General features: G+C 44.7%; 2 protein-coding genes and 1 long non-coding RNA gene across 3 annotated transcripts in view; 1 reads left to right on the forward strand and 2 right to left on the reverse strand.

The window, feature by feature from the left end:
- KCNS3 (potassium voltage-gated channel modifier subfamily S member 3) overlaps positions 1–20,259 on the reverse strand; it is a 442,125-nt gene that overhangs the window by 170,311 nt on the left and 251,555 nt on the right. The gene's annotated exons all lie outside the window — the stretch shown is intronic.
- VSNL1 (visinin like 1) overlaps positions 1–20,259 on the reverse strand; it is a 101,324-nt gene that overhangs the window by 7,815 nt on the left and 73,250 nt on the right. The window lies entirely within an intron of this gene.
- Positions 5,106–17,046, forward strand: LOC310673503. The gene is made up of 3 exons (XR_014509083.1): positions 5,106–5,573; positions 6,755–6,814; positions 16,905–17,046. It is a non-coding gene; the product is annotated as an uncharacterized lncRNA (long non-coding RNA).

Consider the following 20,259-nt stretch of genomic DNA (forward strand, 5'->3'; position numbering starts at 1 on the left):
CAGTATTCAAACAACAAGAAGTAAATATTTTCCCTGGGAATGGAGTCCTTTTTTCCAGAACTGGTTCACAGCAAAAACAAGGTGCTGGGGGGGGACCCCATAGGTTTCATTTTTAAAAAATAGCTGGACTTTTTTTGAACTTCTGAAGAGAGGAAAACTTATCTATTAACCTGCCCTTCATTGTCATACTAAAGAATCTGCATCTGTTGTATTTCTGTCTTACTGCACAGTCCTCTTGCTAGGAAAAAGTGGATGCCCAACGAACCAAGGATTGCAAATGTATTTCTGTTCATGTTCTCTATTTTTAGGACATGCAAAATGTTAGCAGGTGACACGTGTCCAGAAACCACCCACCAGGTCTCTGTCTTATCAGATTCACCTTACTGTTAGCCCCATAACATCTGGAAATTTCCATGTCGGCTACTCCTGAGTTAGAGAATTGGAGTTGGACCGGGAAAATCCAGGTTCAAGTACTTATTCAGCCATGGCACTCACTTTGGATCAGTCACATTCTCCAAAATGTGAGAAAATTCACAGGGCTGTCATGCGAATAAATGGGAAACAGCAGTGTAGAATGCTTTGAGATAATTAAAAGAATTGTGGAACATGGGAAAATGTAATAAATAACATAAATATGAGAAGAATCATTCCCTTTGCTCATGCCTCTTCTAAGGCATTCCCTTCTAATAAAACATGGCTTGTACAATCCATTATAACAAAGAAAGGAAACTAACCCCCTCCCCCTTAGACTTGATGGCCTACACTAGATCAAGTGAAGCATGTACTGTGGTACCTTGGTTCTCAAACGGCTTAGTCGTCGGAGAAATCTGCTCCTGAACGCCGCAAACCCGGAAGTAAGTGTTCTGCTTTGTGAACATTTTTCGGAAGTTGAACATCTGATGCGACTTCTACTTGAGTGCAGGAAGCTCCTGCAGCCAATTGGAAGCTGCGCCTTGTGTTTTCAAATGGTTTCGGGTGTCGAATGGACTCCCAGAACGGATTAAGTTCAAGAACCAAGGTACCACTGTACTCAAAAGAAAGGGGGTTATGATATGTTTTCTGGGAGAAGTTGTCTTTGCCCTCTCGGGGGGATATCTCCAGTCTCATATAACCAAGATGTTTAACTCTAATTGATGCAAGAAGAGGTTACGACCAAAGAATAAGCTGTCCTGCCAGGCTTAGCTAGCTCACATACCTTTCACCTTGGGAGGGTTTTTGTCCTCTCTTTTCCACCATGCAAACCCTGCCAGTAAGAAGGTCTAGGATGGATGCTCCAAGCTTGGACTGCATAGCTTAAGTAGGCCATCTTTGTCCTTAAAGGTAAAGGGGTAAAGGGACCCCTGACCATTAGGTCCAGTCATGGCTGACTCGGGTTGCGGCGCTCATCTCGCTTTATTGGCCAAGGGAGCCGGCGTACAGCTTCTGGGTCATGTGGCCAGCATGACTAAGCCGCTTCTGGCGAACTAGAGCAGTGCATGGAAACGCTGTCTACCTTTCTGCCGGAGCGGTACCTTGCACTTTGTATCTACTTGCACTTTGACGTGCTTTCAAACTGCTAGGTTGGCAGGAGCTGGGACAGAGCAACAGGAGCTCACCCCGTCGCAGGGATTCGAACCACCGACCTTCTGATCGGCAAGTCCTAGGCTCTGTGGTTTAACCCACAGTGCCACCCGTGTCCCATATCTTTGTCCTTACATACAAGCAATTTAGAAACATTTACCATTTTGTAACTTTAAGATCAAACCTATCCATTCTTAAGGAAATCAGCCCTGAGTGCTCACTGGAAGGACAGATCGTGAAGCTGAGGCTCCAATACTTTGGCCACCTCATGAGAAGAGAAGACTTCCTGGAAAAGACCCTGATGTTGGGAAAGATGGAGCGCACAAGGAAAAGGAAACGACAGAGGACGAGATGGTTGGACAGTGTTCTCGAAGCTACCAGCATGAGTTTGACCAAACTGTGGGAGGCAGTGGAAGACAGGAGTGCCTGGCGTGCTCTGGTCCATGGGGTCACGAAGAGTCGGACACGACTAAACGACAACAACAACCTAAGTTAAATAGCTCTATTCTGCACCATTGCTGCAGTAGGATTTGCCTTTGCAGGGTTCAGGTACAGTGCATCACCCACGTGAGACCCTTCCCTCTCCACTAAAGCACCTTTCTTTTACCTAACACGAAAGGCTGAGAAAGATGTCTGCTTCTTGCCTGTTGTTTATTGCCTGCACACACGGCTGGTCTCAGGTGCAATTGTAGCTTAAATAAAGTTCTAACCTGCAAAAATAATCTCTTGACTCACACTGATGGGAGAATTAGTTACTAACCAGCAGGAAATGAATTGATTTTGAATTACAGTGCCCTCTAATTAGATCTGAACAATGAGAAGCCGAGGGCACTCAAACAGTGCCATAGGCTAGCACACTGGCAGTCTTGCCCTTATGCAATGCTCACCAGCGGTCCCATTGGGCATTATGGCCGAAACAATTACTCTGATAATGACGTCAATGGTTGGGGCTAAGTATGTGCGAATCTGTTGTTGATTTTCCTCCAACCCACTAACTGCACTGAATATCCGTGTTTGAAACTCTGCTGAAGACAATAGAGCACCTTAAAATCAAAGTGAGATGTGAAATACATTGGAATCCTAAATTGTTCTTGCTATTCCAATTATTTATTTGTCACTTCTCAGGGCCAGCTATCACTGAAAGCTATGAACAGGAAAAGAAAAAACCCCGCAGAAATTCAGTATAAAGCACTGTGTGTATACAGGCAAAGTGGTGTGTGTGTGTGTGTGTGAGAGAGAGAGAGAGAGAGAGAGAGAGAGAGAGAGAGAGAGAGAGACTGAAATTCAGGGGTTGACTGAACTTTATGTGAGGGAAAATTTGGATGCAGGTGATACCTGACAAAACTTCACCGGGGTTGGGAAGGAGGGTCACCATATTGGCTTTGCACTGCAAACAAAGGGGAAGAAGGGAGGGTTGAATGGGGTGGCCTTTTGTTCTATTTCAGCGGGGAGACGCAAATTCACCTTACTGATTTCAGTAAGAAAGCTACTGTGGCCGGATACCTTACTCCCGCTTATTACCTGAGAGCGTGCCCCACTGAATATTGTGGGAAATGTGAATTTTACTTCTATGCCTAGGATTGCATTGCACATCCATCCCATGGAAACCAGTGAATTGGCGGGATTGTATCCGTTGTTCTCAATGAGACGTAACACTTGCTTCATTCTCGTTGGGCTGCATCCACACTATATCTTTAAAGCACGTTCGATGTACATTTCCCGCCTCAAAGAATGCTGGGTACTGTAGTGGGCTAATGGTTGCTGGGAATTTTCACACTGTGGGGGTGGGGTAAACTACAGTACCCAGAATTCTCTGGGGGAAAGAATGTATTATTTCAGTGGCCTGCAGCATCACAAAGCATCCAGTATACAGTGGTACCTCAGGTTAAGAATTTAATTCGTTCCGGAGGTCCGTTCTTAACCTGAAACTGTTCTTAACCTGAGGTACCACTTTAGCTAATGGGGCCTCCTGCTGCCGCCGCTGCGCGATTTCTGTTCTCATCCTGAAGTAAAGTTCTTAAACCAAGGTACTATTTTTGGGTTAGCGGAGCCTGTAACCTGAAGCGTCTGTAACCCGAGGTACCACTGCAATAGATGCTAGTCATCATCTGCATCTCTCCTCAACTGGTAAGGACTGGAGGGTGAATGTGGCATTCTGTCTTCCAATCTAGACACGATACACAAAAAAGCTATGATTGGCAAGGGCAGGGAAGCAGCCGATTGTCTTCTTATTGAAGTTTCCTTACACTTTTGATAAAGGCGAATGCAGACAAATCCAAGATCAGAGACTCGATCAAATAAGGGGTATGATAAATGCAGACGGGAAGGCAGGGAGCAGGCATGTAGGTTTTATGAAACCCTGTCTTTCATCAGGAAATTCGCCGAAAAATAAACCCTAGATGAAAGGGATAATATTCATCTCATGGGCCCTTCGTGCTTTCAGTGTGATCCCCTATCTGTTAATTGCGGACAAAAACCTCAAAGTTTCAGTTGTACGTTGATTACATACTCAACTAGTCCGTTCAAATTATAGACATGAGTAAATGCCAAAAAATGGACTTAAACTGCATATGTTATCAATACGATCCTAGGCACACTTATCTGGGAGCAAGCCCAGAGAGTTTTGTGGGCAAACATGCACAGGGCTGTACTGTACGAGATGCAGCTTTTAAGACTTGGAGTTCCTGGGAATTCAACTTACAAGTGTCTAAGCTGAAGCCATAAAATTCTCCTCAACCCAATGTGCCATGGACCAAGAAAGAAAGGGCAACCATCCAACATGGCTTCCAGTTATGAACATACAGGTACAGTGAGACTTCTACAGTACATAACTTGTAAGGGCAAGAAAGCAGAACATTCATTAAAATTTCTTTTTTTGAGATATTTACAACTTGAGTGTTCTGTCTGAACTGTTCGATTCTTTTCATACAAATGCATGCCCCAGACAGAAACAGTGGAGCAACAACGCACAGCGGTTCTTGAAATCTGCCATATGTTAAAGAGCTGGTTTAACGTTCACCTTCTGAAATTCAATAAAGCCTCTTGGTAGCTGCCCCAAGAGACCGATGAAGAAGGAAAAGCTCATGTTTTTTTACCCTGAGGAAATAATTTTGATGTCAGTTTCAACAGAACTGTATTGAACACTTGAGGATACAGTGGTACCTCAGGTTAAGAATTTAATTTGTTCTGGAGGTCTGTTCTTAACCTGAGGTACCACTTTAGCTAATGGGGCCTGCCGCGCCGCTGCTGTGCGATTTCTGTTCTCATCCTGAAGCAAAGTTCTTAATCTGAGGTACCATTTATGGGTTAGCGGTTAGCGGAGTCTGTAACCTGAAGCGTCTGTAACCCAAGGTACCACTGTACTTTCGACTGGATCCACCCTCAAACATAGCCATCTCAGTATTATTTGGAGGGGGGGAAATAACTATGCCATCCTACAGCTGCCAGCCAAGCCCCCTCTGTTTAGGAGTGTGTGAGGCTATCTGTTTGCTTGCTTACAAGAGGTTACAGACACTGCAGGTTGTGTTTTTTCAGGTTGCGGACCCGCCGAAACCCTGAAGTACCAGAGCGGGTTACTTCCGGGTTTCGGTGGTCATGCATGTGCAGAATCTCAACCCGCATGTGCGCAGATGCACCGCTGCAGGTTGCGAACGTGCATCCTGCATGGATCACGTTCGCAACCCAAGCGCCCACTGTATAAGATTTATATCTGTAGGGTTGTAGCCCTGCTTACTGCTGCATGTTAGGATTGATGAAGCAGAAGGCAGGAAGGCTAAAACTAGATGAAGTCAAAAGCCAGAGGCGGGCAAAGGCAACTAATTTGGATTTTGACTCGCATCCTGTTCCCCGATGAGTTCTGCCAGGGGCAGCACTGAGACGGAGGAAGCAAGAAGGCAGGCAACGCTGGCAAATGGCGGACTGGGGTTGGTGAGACAGCACCCAAATGAACCAAACCCTCTGCAGACTGATGGAATTGCAAGAAATTGCTCAACGACGGGAACCGGTGGCTCCAGGTGGGTATTAAAGGTAAAGGGTAAAGGGACCCCTGACCGTTAAGTCCAGTTGTGGCCGACTCTGGGGTTGCGGCACTCATCTCGCTTTATTGGCCGAGGGAGCCAGCGTACAGCTGGTCATGTGGCCAGCATGACTAAGCCTCTTCTGGCGAACCAGAGCAGCGCACGGAAACGCCGTTTATCTTCCTGCCAGAGTGGTACCTATTTATCTACTTGCACTTTGATGTGCTTTCAAACTGCTAGGTTGGTAGGAGCTGGGACTGAGCAATGGGAGCTCACCCCGTGGTGGGGATTCGAACCGCCGACCTTCTGATCGGCAAGTCCTAGGCTCTGTGGTTTAACCCACAACGCCACCCACGTCCCCCAGGTGGGTATTACTCAGAGCAAAATAGCCAGCTCTTGCATGGAGGTCTCAGTCGATACAGGTGCCTCTTCTGTTAATCCCAGCCAGTGTGCGAGCCACCAATCAGAAGGGCTGTGAAGAAGAAGGAAGGGCATTTGGGCTGGTGTAGTAGTTTGTCATGCCACCCGCTGAAATTCCCTCTTCCACCCAAGTCTTAAAGGAGTTTGCCACATCTGGTAAATCTAACGTAACGGCTACGTGAAGATGCTTTACATTATTCACACATGCTGACTGCTGTACTCCTCCCTGCCAGTACATTGATTCCTATTATTATTATTATTATTATTATTATTATTATTAACCTGCCCTTTACCCCAAGGTCCCATGGTGGGTTACAACATTAAAACACAATTCTTTTAAACAGATTCGGGATCTGACAGCAAATAAAAGCTTAAGATGCCTAACCAAACAACAATGTACATTGCTCTTTACTGGCAAAGCAAACAGTTATTATTATTATTTCTTCAACTTATACACCGCCCTATACCCAGAGGTCTAAGGGCAGTTCACAACAAGACCACAACATATAAAAGCAAACCAAAACCCACCCAGTGCAATTCTAAGAGCAGTATGCATTAAAAACGACAGCAGATTACCCAGGAAGTAATCTAACAGTAGCTCTACCTTTCATGGCAGGTGGATATTGGCCCTAGTGGGGTAGAGGAAAGGGGCACAATACTGTTGCATAATGATGCCCCTTTTTCCAAGTCGTACAACTTTGTGCTGTCTGCTTTTTTCTCCTCTGCCTCTGCAATGGCTCCTGCACCTTTGATGGAAGGCATGAATTCAACAGCTGAACCCTTCTCTCAAAACAGAATTTACTTCTGTTATTATTTAGGTAGGTGTGTGTGTGTATGTGTGTGTGTGCCTAGTTACACAGACCTTAAACGCACAAAGACCCTGCCAAGAAAGAGTTGGCAACTTTAGCTCCATCCTCATTTGTCCATTAGGGAAAAAACATTGTGGGCTCAACCACCATTGCCTGGGCACAGACTTGTGCACTTGTAATTATCAACACATATAATAAATACTGAAAAGGGAAACACATTTCCCTACCGAAAAGGGAAACACATTTTTATTTCTAATTTTAAACAACCCTCCTACTCCCCCCCAGCTGTTTTTCATTAAAAAAATATTTCCAAGCTTATATTGAATATTTAAACTCTTGTCAAGAAGCTGCTGAAAACAACTATTTATAGACATCACAATGTGCAGATGAAGAGATGCTTCAATATTATTTGTTTCTTTTCATAAACAGTATCTCAGGAAGGCACTGGAAAATTCCCCCTGACGCAATGCGAGCCACCCAACCAGCTAATTAATGTGCTTACACCAGGGATGCTATTGATGCTTTTCCACAGCAAATAATGAATATTGGTTTAACATAGTTCTCCCGACAGGCTTGCAACAAACATTTCAGCTTATTTTTAGACGGGAACGGACAGCGAGCATCCCTACAACATTTCAATATTCACATGCTAATACAGAGGATCAATGTTTGTGGATGTAAAAGGATGCGGTCAGGCTCTCTGACTCTGAATAAACCAGCACACATGGGCTTAGATGGACAGGCAATCATTAATATTTCCTTTTCAAATCCCTATTGCAGAAACCCATGAATTAAATAACCAATTCGTCTTTTTAAAAAATGAACCAACTGTGTGACCTTGACTTTCAGGCTCCACAAATTAAGATTTGGCTCCACCAATTGAAATAATCGCTACTGTTAAACCAACAATAGCACTAGTTGATTAAACTCATTCTAGTCTGCCTTGCAGAGTTGTTGTGAAGATAAAATAAAAGCTGGAAAGACGGAACCCTGTACGAAGCCTTGAGCTTTTTGGAGGAAAAGCGGGGAAAACAAACAAATATGTAAGATGCCTTCAGCAAACTTGATTTGAAAGGGAAACACATAAATGTGTTATTTATAACACATAAATGTTATAAATAAACAAGGATTTTGTGATGAAGATATTATATCACTGGTGACTAGATTTTTTCTTTTTAACTAAATTAAAAATATAAACATATCTCTAATTTGATAGACAAATAAATCTACAGCATTTTAATACTATTAAAACTAACGATGTCCTTACATATGGTATAATATAAATATTGTCTCTGAGTGTACAAAGATTCCCATTATCAGATCATCATGAATAAATTTACAAGCAATAAAGTAATCATAACTTATAGAAGTTGAAAGCATAACCAACTATAATACTGTTTCAAATTCCAATAACCCTTTGAAGGGCTCTCATTCTTCCTCACATCTCTTAGCATCTACCAAATAATTTTATTCGGTATGATGAATAGGCAGTCTTGAATAAATTGCTAATATTGAATAACATGTTGCCCGGAGCCAATCTGAAACAGTGTCGAAGTTTAAACATTGAATATTGCAAATATATGGATAAGTCTACCAACTGTGGAAGTTAAAAAGCGTCAAACTGGCCAACGTTCCCTTGTCGCCTGAACTTTAAACCCTATGGCCTATGCCTGCCTTTAATTTAAATTCAGATATTGACATATCTAAGTCAAGTCAGTGACAGTGCAAGCTGCAGAATGGGTTTTCTCTAGATAACTAAAGCCGCAATGCTTATATGGGGGTAAGCTCCATGGAACTCAATGGCACTTACTTCTGAGTAGACACTGTGTAGGCTTGCACTTTACGTGAGTTATTTCCAGACGGCTCTTATCTGATTAATGATACTCACTGAACATTTTGCGCCCCCCCGACAATGCAATGATTGATGACCTAATCCTTAAGCCTGCAATCCTATGCAGTCAAGCTGATTAACATGCCAAACTTCATAATGGTAATTCATGCCTCATTCCTAACTGGCCTGGATTAAAACTAATGATGAAGATGTAAAAGACTTTGCATGGTATTAATCTGAGGCTATCAGTTCTCAGAACTCTGAAGGTCAACAAGACAGCATAGATGATCCCAGAACACATGAAAATTAGGTTTTGGGGGGATTTCAGCTAGCGCTATTTGTAGAGACACGCAACAGCAAACATGAGATTAGGAGGGGCAGCCCCGATATAACCCTATTTTTACAGATGAGACAGCAATGAATCCAGAATCTCACCTCCGAGTGATTATCATTTATTTCTACAATACCTAAATCCTCTCTTTAAAATGGCTTGAGGCAATGTGCAAAGCCCCATAAAGACTCGAAATACAAAATCACAATAACAGAACAGCACCGATTGTTCTTCAAAGCCTTAAAATACTGGTAGAATTTTCAACCATCATTAATTTATTTTAAAGAAGCTACTCTATGGATGTCATTATTTTAGGTGTACAGTGGTACCTCAGGTAACATACGCTTCAGGTTACAGACTCCGCTAACACAGAAATATAACCTTGGGTTAAGAACTTTGCTTCAGGATGAGAACAGAAATCGCGCAACGGCAGTGTGGCAGCAGCAGGAGGGCCCATTAGCTAAATCGGTGCTTCAGGTTAAGAACAGTTTCAGGTTAAGAACAGACCTCCGGAATGAATTAAGTTCTTAATCCGAGGTACCACTGTACTTTATATGTAAATTGAGAATTGGGGAGTTCAAATACTCGTGCTTTGCTTCTTTTGTACCATTTGCAGCAGCCTATGGCTACAAGCAATAAATACTGATTATGTGTTGCCATTGAACAAGCCTCCATAAAACACAGGTGATAAAACAGTGGTTCCCTTATGATATCTGTTGTGGGTGCTTAGTAGACTAGGGAATTTCTGAAAGCCCATTGAGCCTGTGTGTGTATCTTTTAAGACAAGGAACAACGTATCTTTTTACCTTTGTTAAAAAAATCAAATAGTTGAAGATATAAGGAGAAGGGGCTGAGAACATGTTTTGGGCTTCCCATGGGTACAGTGGTGCCCCGCAAGATGAATGCCTCGCAAGACGGAATACCCGCTAGACGAAAGGGTTTTCCGTTTTGGAGGTGCTTCGCAAAACGAATTTGCTATGGGCTTGCTTCGCAAGACGAAAATGTCTTGCGATTCCTGGGGGTTTTTTCCCCCCTCCCCCCCTTTTCCCCAAGCCCCTAAGCTGCTTAACAGCTGTTCGCTAAACCGCTTAACAGCTGATCTAAGCCGCTTATCAGCTGATTGATCTAAGCCGCCAATAGCCTTTTAGCAGCTAATCCGCTAATCCCTTAAGCCTTTAATAGCCGCTAATAGCCGCTAAACCGCTAATGGGCTTGCTTCGCAAGACGAAAAAAACCGCAAGACGAAGAGACTCGCGGAACGGATTCTTTTCGTCTTGCGAGGCACCACTGTATTTGGTGAGACACCATGGGGAATGGGATGCTGGATTAGTCAGGAGAAGCCTGTGGTCTGAGCCAGCAGGGGTCTTTTTATTGTCCATACACTAGTGGCCAAAATTGTGGAAACCTTTTGGGGGAAAAGTGTATGGCTCACAACACCACTTTTTTTGGAGTAATATCATAAAATTATATATCAATGGAAAGATAATTAACCACAGATCCTAGGACTTGCCGATCAGAAGGCCGGCGGTTCAAATCCCCGCAACGGGGTGAGCTCCCGTTGCTTGGTCCCTGCTCCTGCCAACTTAGCAGTTTGAAAGCATGTCAAAGTGCAAGTAGGTAAATAGGTACCGCTCTGGCAGGAAGGTAAACAGCGTTTCCGTGCACTGCTCTGGTTCGCCAGAAGCGGCTCAGTCATGCTGGCCACATGACCTGGAAGCTGGATGCCGGCTCCCTCGGCCAATAAAGCGAGATGAGTGCCACAACCCCAGTCGTCCGCAAATGGACCTAATGGTCAGGGGTCCCTTTACCTTTAATGCAACAAAGTTTGTTCAGTTATCTGTATTCTATCAAAAGTTATAGCCAAATAACCAGAAAAACGAAGCACAACTTGCTTAGGTTGATACGCTGTAGCTTTCCTTTATTTGAATGTAGCCAATGAGCAGGAGTGTTTAGAGAGCCAATCAGGTGTTATGAGCCATTAAACCTCGGAAATACACTTCCAAAAAGGTTTCCACAATTTTGGCCACTAGTGTAGGTTGATAAAAACCATCCTTTACCCAGTGGCGGAGCTTCATGCAGGGGCCTGGCGCCCAGCTAAGGCGGGGGGCAGCCACGATGGTACCCCACCAGGATCGCGCTGCCAGGGGCAGTGCCCTCACCCTGCTCCCCTCTTCCCTGGGATCTGCCAAACCTCTCTTCTATACTTCCAGTCTGTTTTCTGCCTACTTTCTTTCTATGTGTTTCCTCCCACACCCGACTTTCTATTTCACTCTCTGTCCTGTCAAGCCTGCTGTTTCTTGCGCAACACTGCAGGAACTGTGGCTTGCTACGGACAAAAATTCCTACTCACTCTCTGCTACGTTCAAAGCCTTCAGCACCTAGCCGCTGTTAAGCTCCGAGATAAGGTAACTAGACGATGCTTTGCTCAAAAGTTGAATCCCTTGTGCAGAAACTGAGCTGCAAAGCTTTTCGCAAGACCTTCACTATCTTGCAATCCTTTCAAGATAAACTTTATTCAATTGGAATTACTTCGCTGCACAGACTCAAGGTTTTGCTAGAATGTCAGAGGCTTAACTTGAGTTCCCTGCCCACCTAATACCCCAGGGTGCAGGCAGGGCCTCTTCAGAACAGGGTGCAGCCTGCCTCTTTTAGGGTGGCAGACATTACTCCTGAATACTTCCCATTGATAAAGGTGCTTTCAATTAACAGTGCACTACCAGAGCCAAATGGGACGCAGGTGGCGCTGTGGGTTAAACCACAGAGCCTAGGACTTGCCGATCAGAAGGTCGGCAGTTCGAATCCCCGCGATGGGGTGAGCTCCCGTTGCTTGGTCCCTGCTCCTGCCAACCTAGCAGTTCGAAAGCACGTCAAAGTGCAAGTAGATAAATAGGTACCGCTCTGGCGGGAAGGTAAACGGCGTTTCCGTGTGCTGCTCTGGTTTGCCAGAAGCAGCTTAGTCATGCTGGCCACATGACCTGGAAGATGTACGCCGGCTCCCTCGGCCAATAAAGCCAGATGAGCCCCGCAACCCCAGAGTCGGTCACGACTGGACCTAATGGTCAGGGGTCCCTTTATCTTACCAGAGCCAATAAAGCGAGATGAGCGCCGCAACCCCAGAGTCGGCCATGACTGGACCTAATGGCCAGGGGTCCCTTTACCTTTTTACCAGAGCCTCGTGCCGAAAGGCAGAGTCAAGGTATTAATTTAGCATAAAGCAGGAAAATGCAAAGCTGTGCTAGGCTTAATTATATAAAAAAGGAAAAGGAAAAAACCTATCTCCATAGAGACCTAATGCATGTGACCGAATTACCCTGGGGTGAGCTTTTGAACGGAAAACCATTATTGGAGGAGAAGTGTAGGATGCATATAGTTCAAGCCACGCTTCAGTGAAAAATTGGTACAATTAGGAAAATAATTAAAGCCGCTTCCGTAACCTACACTTAAGAGATCTTGATTCCGGAATGAAGGAAACTGAACCAGCATCCTACTCTCAGCAACCCTGGGCTACTGCTTCACGATTCTATACTTTCAGAATAAAATATGGAGCACGGATTAGTGGGTGCGAGACCAGCTGACAGATCATAACAGTGAATGTCAGTAATCTGAGAATAAAGAGTTCTGAATATGGCTCCTCACATCACTATCTTGTAACTAGTGCAACCCACTGAAAATTAGCAAAATGCCTTGGGCTTGCTCTGAAGAAGCATTACTGTATATATTAAAAAAGCACCAATGGCTGATGACAGAAGAGCAGTGTAAGGTGGCCTTACTTTCTTTTCTTATTTCAAGCCGAACACCCAAGATTAAAAAGGGTTGGATTTCACCAGAGCTATTTTTCCAGAAAAAAGAGGTGCCGCAACTCACCATGAACGAGGCTCCCTTGTTCTCTTATTGTTATTATTTATTGAACTTATATACCGCCCTATACCCGGAGGTCTCGGAGCGGTTCACAGAACAAAATCAAAATATAAAACCATGAAATATATAATCAAAATAAAAAGAACAACCCAGTAACACCCCCCCCAAAAAAAACCTACATTTTAAAAGAGCATAGGATGCCAATCAAGTCAACCAAGGTAAAGGTATACCCCTGACCATTAGGTCCAGTCGTGAACGACTCTGGGGTTGCGGCGCTCATCTCGCTTTATTGGCCAAGGGAGCCGGCATACAGCTACCGGGACATGTGGCCAGCATGACTAAGCCACTTCTGGTGAAACAGAGCAGTGCACGAAAACGCCGTTTATCTTCCCGCCGGAATGGTACCTATTTATCTACTTGAACTGGCGTGCTTTCGAACTGCTAGGTTGGCAGGAGCAGGGACTGAGCACCCCATCACGGGGGTTTGAACTGCCAACCTTCTGATCAGCAAGCCCTAGGATCTGTGGTATAACCCACAGCGCCACCCGCGTCCCTTAAGTCAACCAAAGGCCTGGTTAAAAAGGAATATTTTTTGTCTGGCGCCTAAAGGTGTACAATGAAGGTGCCAAGCGAACTTCCTTGGGGAGAGCAATGACAATGACGCCCACCTGAAAGGTGCAGGAACCCACCTTAGAAATGCAGGAACTGAGTTCTGCCAAGTCCTGGCTGAAAAAAAAGCCATGGATTTTACAGGTTTTTTAATGTACCAGTGCTGGGCAAACTGTCATTTGCAGAAAAGCTACAGATTCCTCCATTTAACAGGAGACTTGCAGGGATGATGATCAGCTCTGCGGCTGCCAAGTTCTCCGTCAAATAAAGGCCAGCTATTCTTATATCCAGGCACACACATCCCTCTCAGGCATGATTTTAACAGGATTCATTTAATAACGTCATGCACATAATGATTCCAACATTGTGCCGGGCTTCATGGCAATTATAGCCTGCTGCCATCTGTAAAGTTTACCAGGTCTTAAATCTGCGATTGCCGTCGCCGGTGATGCTGTGCGTGAAACTGTCATACTGCAAGGTCCCTGGAAATTATTTGTTGGTTCATTGATAGGATGGGACAAAGGGCTAAGCCTTTCTGAAGGGAAGGAAACAGCCACATTATTCATTCCCCTATCTAAACGAAGAAGAAGAAATAAACAAATAAATAAGGGAAACCTTGATCAAGGAACATTTAGAGGTGGCAGAGGACTAGGATTTAAGAGACACAACGTCAGCACTGATGATAGTGGTATCTGGTCTGAACACAAACACACAAACACTAGCTATCATTGTCTCTCCAATAGTTGGGATTTATGGGATGGGGTGACGTACTAAGGCAACTGGTAAAAAGATTTGCTTCGGAGTTTGATAACAACAAAAATGCTTCAATCAACTTTAAATCAAAACAGCAACAGCCTTGAGAGCACTTCAGGATGCTTTGGAGAACAAATAATAACCTAGAACAGGAAAAACAACCCAGACCTTTCTCATTCTAGATTGCCAGACATGGCTTGCAGAAATTATCCAATTTGGTGAAATAGGTTCTCTGTGTTCCTAATAATACTACTAATAATCTGTTGCCCATTTGCATTCGCTCATCCCTTTTATTTTATACAAATGCTTCAACGATGTTGTTGTTATGGGTTCCACTCTTGCTTTCCTGTTCAATGAACCTAACTCTTCCCTTCGTCTTTTACAAATCTGTTTTAATAGGTCAGTGTGATTTTATTATATATTATTATATTGGGCAAGCGTCTAGGAGGCTAATTGCATTTTGCTACCCATCTGCTTTGCATTAAATCCTGCGCTGGGATAAAATGCTAAGAGGAGAAGTCTACATCTAGGGGTTAATGCTTGAAAAGAACCTTTCCAGAAGCCATAGTTTGGATGGAAGCATTCTACCATAGTTTCAGAAGTATGGGGAGAGCAAGGTCTGATTACGCAAGTGGCTGACAAAATGTACTCTGCACATGTTCGGACACTGCAAAACATTTCAGGGCCGGGCTCTTTCTAAAAGGAAGACTTGCCTCTCTGCTGGCTGCTCTAAATGCCTGGCACCAAATGCACATCTTCCCATAATGGCATTTCCATACTGGAAAGGATTAACCTATTGAATTTCTGCCTGCCATACAGCTGCTAAAGGCACAAACCCCTACTTTTCTCCAATGACAACCCTATAGCAAAGCGTAGGCTGCCATGCTGGATTCAGCTTACCTGTGAATATTCCCATATGCAAAGAGACTTCTATGCAAAGAGATATGAATTCAGTTTTACTGTAAGTTAACTAGACAGTGAATGCTTGGACTTTGGAGAAATGCTTAACCTGTTGGCAAAGTTCTCACATTTTGCATTTGCCATATGGGGAGGGGATTCTTTAACATCCACTTCCAGTCGTACCTTGGAAGTCGAACGGAATCCGTTCTGGAGGTCCATTTGACTCCCAGTACGTTCGGAAACCAAAGTGCGACTTCCGATTGGCTACAGGAAGCTCCTGCAGCCAATCGGAAGCCCCGTCGGCTTCTAAAAATAGTTCGCAAACCGGAACAGTCACTTCTGGGTTTGCGGCATTTGGGAGCCAAAACATTTGAGAACTAAGCTGTTCGAAAACCAAGGTACGACTGTACTGTGTAGTAGTATTTGCAGAAAAAAAATTACCAGGGAGTACCTCATCTCAGATTATCCCACCACAGGAAAGATGCATCCTGGTTTCTAGGGGGAAACAGAAGGACAAACTACAGAGATGACTAGAAAACAGACAGACACAGGGAAAAGTGCATTTAGGGGGAGAAAAAGGAGCAGCTCTTTAGAACCACAGGGGTTTCTATGCCCTACCGTCCAAATGCTTTGGGTCCCTTCCAAGTCTACGATTCTGTGATCAATCACAGCTCTGACTTCACTCACTAGCTAAAAACATGGATGGGCAGCAGCCAGGCTGCCTCATTCCACAGAAATCACTTAGAAGAGTACTTGTACATTGTGCTTCTGAATTTTCTTCCTAGGGGTAGGGGGTGGGGTGGGGTTAGAGACATGCTGCTTCTTTTTTAAGAAAGCTCAAAGTCTGAGGCCGTTGCTTGGGGACAGCACTGAGGGTTTTCATAGGGAGATAGAGCAGGTTTTATAGGCAGTGCCACAAGAAGCAGTCGGGCAGATCCAACACAGCAGCAACATCAGTGGCCAGCAAAATCTAATTGCTTTGTTCCAGAACTCCCTTGGAGCGCAATCCAGTATATGCCTCCTCAGAAATTAGCTCCATTGCGTTCAATGGGACATACTCTGGGTAAGTTTGAGGTCAGGTCAATGGTTAGGTCATTTGCTTTCACGTCATTCAAAGGGGCTATTATGGAAGATAAAATAATTCATAGATCTATAAAACAGCAGCCAACGAAAGACATTATCTTCTTCATTATGTTGGAACCTAACATTATAACCACCATGCCTTGGAGGACGGTGTGATTTTCAGGTCAATTCCTTAAATTTCTGAAGCTGATGGGCCTGTTAATCATCATCTAGCAGCCTCAGCTGTTGAGCACATCATGCCAACCATAAATATTGGCGAATGCAGCCTGGATAGAGTATTTCAAATGGCATATCTTCCTCCTCCCTGCTCATCGGCAGAGAAAAACCAAATATAAACCTTATCATATGAACCGCGGCAATCAGTTTCCATGGTCTGATACGGGATCTGACCCTGTAGGGGGCAGGTCGATATGAACCCAATCAGGAGGTATATTAAAAGAGACCCATTAGTAGGTTTAATGAGTCAAGTCACTCTCACTGCCAGGCACTATCTTAGCATGGAAGCTTATCACAAAAGGAGAGCATTCACACTGAATATTGGATCTCTGCAAAAGAGGCGGAACTGATTCCAATTAAATGGAAGCTTTTCTTTCATTTGATCACCACATGATTTCTCCGCCTGCAAAATGCCTGTTAGAATTTGTAACTAACAGTATTAAAAAAAAATTTTTTTAAACATCCTGGGTTAGTAATGGTGTATTTTGTAAGATGCTGATTCTTTCTGTTTCAGTCAGCACTGCTGAAAACTGTTGCCATTGTTATGGCCTCCATCAAAAGAATTTATGCGTTTGGAAGAGTTTGGAAGAGTAAAGATAAAACTGAAGCCTTTGAAATAACAATGGTAACAATAATGCAAATAAAATGGCTTAGATAGCATATCCATTGTTTAAGCATTTCAAGTAAACGTTATTTTGCTCATAATGTTGCTCTGTGCTATAACAAAAAACACAACTGAAGTTTGTTTTGGACTAGAAAAGGTCAGCATAACCTATAACTCAGCTAAATATAGATAGACAGTACAGTGGTGCCTCGTAAGACGAAATTAATTCGTTCCGCGAGTTTTTTCGTAGAGCGAGTTTTTTTGTCTTGCGAAGCACCACAGTGGGGAGGGGTGGGGAGAAGCAGGGCAGCTGCCGCAGCCGGTCCTTGGACTCACCCGCGCCTTGTGGACACCACGCGACGTGGCTGCTGGAGGGCGGCGGGGCTCAGGAGCGCGACTCCGGCTGCAAAGCTGGCTGCTGGCGGCAACGGCTCCTGAGGGGAGCGCGCGAGGGCGGTGGGCAGCGGCGCGAGGCAGCCGGAAGGTCGGAAGGTCGGAAGGTGGGAGGGAGCTGGAGGAGCCGTCAGCAGGAAGGTGGGAGGGAGCCGGAGGAGCGGGGAAGTGAGCGTGCGTGCGTGCAGTGACCGTCGCCATGACAGGAGAGGCAGGGCTGTTTCGTCTAGCGAAGCAAGCCCTTAGAAAAATCCATCTTGCGAAGCACCTCAGAAAACGAAAAACCCTTTCGTCTAGCGGGTTTTTCGTCTTCCGAGGCATTCGTCTTGCGGGGTACCACTGTACTTCACTTGATGGTTTAAAGTCAAGTGTGTAAATGGCCACCACTGAAGATATAGGAAGCCCCACCTGAGTAAGTCCTGAGCAAGGACTTCTGCTTGTGTAACGGGGCTTCCCCAGCCTCTTCCCTCGCACCCCACACCCAAATTGGCTTGGGTGGGGGCTTGGAACACACCTGGAGCAGCAAACAAGATGGGCGGCTGAGGGGAGAGGAGGGATCCTTCTGTCTGTCAAGTCAAAATGCTTGCCCTGGCAGAAGTGTAGCGCGATGCTGAATTCTGGGCTGCATCAATAGGAGTATAGCATCTAGATCAAGGGAAGTAATAGTGCCACTGTATTCTGCTCTGGTCAGACCTCACCTGGAGTACTGTGTCCAGTTCTGGGCACCACAGCTCAAGAAGGACACTGACAAACTGGAACGTGTCCAGAGGAGGGCAACCAAAATGGTCAAAGGCCTGGAAATGATGCCTTATGAGGAACGGCTAAGGGAGCTGGGCATATTTAGCCTGGAGAAGATGGGGTTAAGGGGTGATATGATAGCCATGTTCAAATATATGAAGGGATGTCACATGGAGGAGGGAGAAAGGTTGTTTTCTGCTGCTCCAGAGAAGCGGACACGGAGCAATGGATCCAAACTACAAGAAAGAAGATTCCACCTAAACATTAGGAAGAACTTCCTGACAGTAAGAGCTGTTTGACAGTGGAATTTGCTGCCAAGGAGTGTGGTGGAGTCTCCTTCTTTGGAGGTCTTTAAGCAGAGGCTTGACAACCATATGTCAGGAGTGCTCTGATGGTGTTTCCTGCTTGGCAGGGGGTTGGACTCGATGGCCCTTGTGGTCTCTTCCAACTCTATGATTCTATGATTCTATGATTCTTCCGACTGTGTTTGGGACTGCATTTAAATCTTGTCCCTCATACATGAACTACAGTGGTTATTATCACAGCGGCAGTCAAGTGATGAAAATCATGGATATTCTTCCAAGGTAACTAGGCATAGCATCAAAAACTTAAAGCAGTAAGTTGAATCAATAAATAGAATTACCTGTCTATGGAGAGAAATAAAATATTTGGGCGAAGCAGCATGGCTCCAAACTCACAGATATGCAGCAAATGATAAAGTTATTAAGATAAATATTTACCTAGGGTTGCCATATTCCAAAAAGGGAAAATCCAGACACAAAAGTTGTTGAGCTTCTTAAAAATTCTCTCTTTTTTAAAATGAAGTTTTGGAGCTATTTTTAAGGAAATTTGCCAAAATCTATACTTCCGACATGGGTTGCCATACGTCCAGATTTTCCTGGACATTTAAGCGATTTCCGCCTGGGCGCTGTTACAGACAGCTGAATCCCGGCTACGTCTGGGAAATTCCGGATATATGGCAACCCTAAATTAGCTGAAGAAGATCTATTTTTAATTGGGCCAAGGTCCGACTGAAAGGGGCAAAAGAGCTACCACAGGGTTGGGATGGGGCCAGTTTGGTGTGTGACAAAGCAACAGCACCCAGCCAATAGACTCCTACAGATCTGTGTATTCCACAACTAGGGAATGGGTGCAACATGGAGGAAGCTTTGTGTCTGAGCTATTTTTCTAGAAAATGAGTTGCAGGAACTCATCATGAACACCTCCCTTGTTCTTTTATAATGGCAATGGCGCCCACCTCAAAGGTGCCAGAAATGTGTGCCAATGAGTTCCGGCTGAAGTACAGTGGTACCTCAGGTTACATACGCTTCAGGTTACATACGCCTCAGGTTACAGACTCCGCTAACCCAGAAATAATGCTTCAGGTTAAGAACTTTGCTTCAGGATGAGAACAGAAATCGGGCTCTGGCGGCGCGGCAGCAGCAGGAGGCCCCATTAGCTAAAGTGGTGCTTCAGGTTAAGAACAGTTTCAGGTTAAGTACGGACCTCCGGAACGAATTAAGTACTTAACCTGAGGTACCACTGTACCCCCTTGGGTCCTACCAATGTTACCTTGAACAGCATGGAAGCCAATTCAGGTAGCATCTTCCTGCACCCCTTGATAACCCTTGACCCAACTCCATGCATCCTTGGCATGAGATGGGAGATGTGGAGACACTTCCGACTTGAGCTTGGACCTCCAGCAATCTAAGAGGCACAGGAAGAAGCCATGCTGCAGCAATTCCTACGATACTATATGCACAGAGATTGCTGCTCCAGCATCTCATTATGGGACCTTCGATATTCAGCATACAGTGGTACCTTGGTTCTCAAACGGAATCCGTTCCAGAAGTCCGTTTGACTTTCGAAACGTTTGGAAACCAAGGCACAGCTTCTAACTGGCTGCAAGCGAAAACTGTGTCAGACGTTTGGCTTCTGAAAAACGTTCCAAAACCGAAACACGGTTTTCGGTGTTCGGGAGCTGATTTGTTCGTCAACTAAGCCGTTCGAGAACCAAGGTTCCACTTTACTATCAGCATAACAGAGGGAGGGCAGAGGGGAACGTACATCATCTGCTGCCTGGAGGAAACCATTACTTACCAGAAGTGACTAGGTGACAGCCTAATTACACTGCTGGC

The sequence above is a fragment of the Podarcis tiliguerta genome (genome assembly GCF_965153285.1).
Source record: "Podarcis tiliguerta genome assembly, chromosome: 3".
NCBI classification, from domain to species: Eukaryota; Metazoa; Chordata; class Lepidosauria; order Squamata; family Lacertidae; genus Podarcis; species Podarcis tiliguerta.